This window comes from Schistocerca nitens, chromosome 4 (genome assembly GCF_023898315.1).
Source record: "Schistocerca nitens isolate TAMUIC-IGC-003100 chromosome 4, iqSchNite1.1, whole genome shotgun sequence".
NCBI classification, from domain to species: Eukaryota; Metazoa; Arthropoda; class Insecta; order Orthoptera; family Acrididae; genus Schistocerca; species Schistocerca nitens.
Genome location: NC_064617.1, coordinates 354,924,554 through 354,929,882, shown reverse-complemented (window position 1 = coordinate 354,929,882; position 5,329 = coordinate 354,924,554).

Sequence of the window (5,329 nt, the reverse complement as noted above, 5' to 3'; positions counted from 1 at the left end):
ATTTCCTGCAGACCAAAATACAGCTACAAAAATTGCAGCCATCACTTCAGGCAAATGTCATCGATGATTACAAAGAAATTTCAAATCATCAAACGTGTTGATATATTTATCTCACTGGGAGACGAGACGATCAATTACTATTTCCTTCAATGCGATCGACCGCTGACGGATCCACAGCCGCACCCACTCTTGCGCTTCTCTGTCCGACTGAAACCGACGTCCACTCATGTCATTCTTCAGGTCACCAGAAATGTGACAATCACACGGTGAAAGACCCAAGCTGTACGAAGTAAGCTGCAGTATAGCCTTCGTCCGACTGACAGTGTGGGGGCGTTTTATCGTGCAACAGGACGATTCCGTCCGACAGCCCGAGGGCAGTCGGCAATGCCTACAGTGGAAACATCCCACATGTCTCCCGCCCAAGGAATCCAAAGCTGCACACAAACGTCATGATGACCTCCTCCTTTGACTGCAGGGGCCCTCTGCTCGTCGAGTTCCTCGAGTGTGGAACTACAATCAACTAGCAGCGCAGTGAAGGCACTTTGAAAAAACTGCGATGCGCCATAAGTCAAAACGCCCAGGTATGCTGTCGGACGAAATCATCCTGTTGCATCATAACCAGTCTCTCCCCCTCCTCCCCACACAAATACACTCACACAACACACACACAGTACCAATTGGATGAGGGCTATACTTCAGCGATTTGGTTGGGAAACGCTACAACTTCCTTTGTAAGGTCCGGATCTTCCATCGTGCGATTTTTACATGTTTGGCGACCTAAAGAGAGACATTCGTGGACGTCGGTTTCAGTCGGACGAGGCATGGCAAGAGTGAATGCTGTTGTGGATCCGTCAGCGGCCTACCCCGTTCTGAAAAACAGGAATTGACTGTCTCGTCTCCAAGAAGAATAAATGTCTTAACGCGTGTGGTGTTGACTCTAATTGTTTCATGGTCCCGTTGTGGTGAGTTTTAGATTTTCTTTTGACTGTCAGTTTATCATACAAGGAAGTCACAAATAAAACTGAAAGAACATTTTCCTTGGAATGAAAGACCAGTCGCATCTGTAAGAGGAAATGTCATTTTGTTGTAAGTAGCTGTTACAATCTCAACATGACAGAGGTTGATGCCACCACGCCTCTACCCATTAACTAACCACATCACACAAAGTTTTACATCACCCCGGTTCCCAGAACTCCTGAAGACAGACGTTGACTGTGGGTACTGTATCACAGACACAGTCCCTTTGAATGTTCAGAGATGTCACTAAACCTGCCCGAAGATTTAAACAACCAAGCATGAGCAGCACCTATTAGGCGGAGGGAGTCCAACAGCCGACCAGTTCCAGTATTCCACCAGGAAGGAGGTACAAGGTTCGTGTTGTCTGTTGTTCAACCATGCCTAGATGATCAATACCGCGGTTCGATCGCGTCCATATTGTTACTTAGTACCAGGAAGGGCTCTCAACAAAGGAAGCGTCCAGGCGTCTCCGACTGAACCGAAGCGATGTTGTTCGGTCATAGAGGAGATACAGAGAGACAGAAACTGTCGATGATATGACACGCTAAGGCCACCCAAGGGCTACTACTGCAGTGGATGACCGCTACCTACGGATTATGGCTAGGAAGAACCTTGACAGCAACGCCACCATGTTGAATAATGCTTTTCGTGCAGACACAGGACGTCGTGTTACGACTCAAACTGTGCGCAATAGGCTGCATGATTCGCAACTTCATTCCCGACATCCATGGCGAGGTCTATCTTTGCAACCACGAAACCAAGCATTGCGGTACAGATGGTCCCAACAACATGCCGATGGACCGCTCAGGATTGGCATCACGTTCTCTTCACCAATGAGTGTCGCATATGCCTTCAACCAGACAATCGTCGGAGACGTGTTTGGAGGCAACCCAGTCAGGCTGAACGCCTTTGACACACTGTCCAGCGAGTGCAGCAAGATGGAGGTTCCCTGCTGTTTCGGGGTGGTATTATGTGGGGCCGACGTACGCCGCTGGTGGTCATGGAAGGCGCCGTAACGGATTTACGATACATGAACGCCATCCTCCGACTGATAGTGCAACCATATCGGCAGCGTATTGGCGAGGCATTCGTCTTCATGGAAGACAATTTGCATCCCCCCTCGTGCACATCTTTTGAATGGCTTCCTTCAGAATAACGACATCGCTCGAGAAGAAACCCTATCGAACATGCCTGGAATAGATTGAAAAGGGCTGTCTATGGACGACGTGACCCACCAACCACTCTGAGAGATCTACGCCGAATCGCCGTTGAGGAGTGGGGCAATCTGGACCAACATTGCCTTGATTAACTTGTGAATAATATACCACGACGAATAGAGGCACGCATCAATGCAAGAGGACGTGCTACTGGATATTAGAGGTACCGGTGCGTACAGCAATCTGGACCACTACCTCTGAAGGTCTCGGTGTATGGTGGTACAACATGCAATGTATGGTTTTCATGAGCAATAAAAAGGGCGGAAATGATGTTTATGTTGAGCTCTATTCCAATTTTCTGTACAAGTTCAATAACTCTCGGAACCGAAGTGATGCAAAACTCTTTTTGATGTGTGTACAAGAGGAAGCTAATTACTATGTGATTTTAGTTTATGATTTGTTTCTTACTAATGATAGGACTGATGATTTAGAAATATATTATTAAAGTGAATAAGAATAGTTGTAACTTAACTTAAGGGTTATACATTTTTAATTATCAGTTGTTGCTTATTTATTTTCATGTGTTTAATTATTCCGAGGCCTACTCCCCACACTGATTTTTAACATAGAAGCTTATGGTGGAGACTATGAAGAAATATAGTTTATTAATTTTAATCAGAATACATTTTCGCAGAAGGCACATTATAGTCTAACAAAATGACAGAGGCCCTGAAAGAATGGGCCACATCTGTGTAAGATGAGAGGTAACCTCTGCCTTTGGTGTATCGAATACACAGACATAAGCTCTGCAAGCAGCTTATTCCATTCTCGCGGTATCCTATTTAATTCTTTGGTAGATGAGAACTTGTGAGATCCGTGCACGACAGCCTGGACCATCTAGAGGACAATCATAACGAGAAGTCGAGGGAAGAAATGACAAAAATAAATGAGAAGACACAATCGCAGTATTTGAACTTACGCACACCAGGATTGAAGAAATTCACACTCACACACAGTGCGCAGAATTCTAATTTTTGTCTGGGAGTATAGACATTTTCCCAGAAAAAATTTAGACTTAGTTCCAATCCCACAGTTTTGACCAAGGTTTTAAGAATATTTCCCTTGGTTATCAGATGAATTCCAGGCCTGGAAATCCCCCCCTCCCCACCCAAATCTTCTCAATTTGGAATCCCTTTGTCTGGTTACCACACCACTGATTTCATTGACACAGCGGACTGCAAAGAGCACCCTCTGAGTACAGTTGCATGTGAAATTAAAGGGGGAAATAAATGAATGTCTCCCATGAATCTTTAACAATGAAATTTACTATTAACTGAATGTAGATGTACTGTCTCTTAACGATGTAATAGTATCTGTATGGACTAGCTAGCTATATCGTCAATATCTGTTATGGTGAACATGCATTCAAAGTTTTCGGAAGATGTGCATCGCTTATTGTCAGACATTCTAGTTGTTATCGCCTAAAATTTTAGAACGAGTCACGGCTCTAGGGCTGATTGTTGGCGGTGACAGAAAGGGAGGAGACACCCCCCCCCCCCCCACACACACACACGCTGTGCGCATATTATCCTTCTCTGGCAATAATGTGGAGGCTTTCCGGCACATACTTTGTTGCAAAAAAAAAAAAAAAAAAAATATGGTTCACATGGCTCTAAGCACTATGAGACTTAACATCTGAGGTCATCAGTCCCCTATACTTAGAACTACTTAAACTTAACTAACCCAAGGACATTACACACATCCATGCCCGAGGCAGGATCGAACCTGCGACCGTAGCAGCAACTTGGTCGCATACGGCCACTTTATATAAAGTGTTAATGAGGACAAGAATCAGTGAAATCATATCGCTCTTAAATCTGGAGGAAAGCAACGTCCAGCGTTGTCCACGGCAAGGCGTCTGGAAATAAACTCTCTCGTTAGTTGGCAGGTGATGGAGGTAAAGGCATAGGTCATTTCGATATCAGACTGTCTATCGACTACGCGTGCACTTCAGGTAACATTATTCACCTACGTTTGTTGTATATAATCGTATAGCTTCACTTTATCTCATCGTTATTTCTTAACGAGAGACTAACAATGGGATCATCCATTAGTGGTCTGTTAGACAATATATTCATGAGGAACTTAGAGAACAAGATGATTAGCCACATACTAAAATCAAAAATATGCAAAGTTACACTGCCTGACAAAAAAACTGAAGCATCCAGAAGGGAAGCCAGGAACGAAATGAATCTCTACGCATTGAGAGGGTACGTGATAGTATTCCAGTGACTACAAAATCGACTCATATTCACAAAAAACTTGGCAATGTGAACCGACATATCAGCAGGTCTTGGACCTATCTGGCCTGCATGGATGCACAGATTCGGTTGGAAGGGTGTCAAAATCCCGTCCTATCTTCTCCCGAGGAAATCTGGGCCACAATCGTTAAACTATTTTATTATTGTGAGCGAGTATGTGTCATTTTGTTGTGTGTGGGGATTATTTCTCTGTTGTATCCTGATGTGAAGTGAATTATAGTTTTGTTAGTGCTGAGAGTGACAAACATCCTGTGAAACATTGCTATATGACTTCTCTGAAAACTACCCAGAATAGATGACTCAGAATGCCACCCCTGATGGAACTGTATGAGACCTAATGGCAACAAATAAGCCTGAACTCTTTGAAGATGTGCATTTCCGCGGCGCTTCTCTCATTGCTCTCCTTATTTTCACTTCGTTCAAATTTTGTTTGTCAGCTAGGTTTTCACTTCTCTTGAACCTTTGATGAAGCTATCTTTGTTTACGTAGCAGTTTTCGAACACAGCTACTAAACCACAGCGGGTCTTAACCACGCCTTAAGACCTCCCTCGAAACAACTTTCTAAAGCTTCCTGAACGGTGCTTCTGAATTTTTTTTTCCATTTCTGCTCCACATCTTCGTCATCAGCACTGAATATTCGATGTTGACTACTCAAATACTTTGCTATTTGTACCCTGCCGCTCTTGCTAAGCAAAAATATTTTCCTACCTTCCTTAACATTCCTCGTAAAGCCCGCAGTCGTAGGTGCTATGATCACTAACAAGCCTTTCGCCTATAGTGTTTTAGCAAGTCCGCAGAAAACCCAAACATGGATGGCTGGGCAGGGATTTGAAC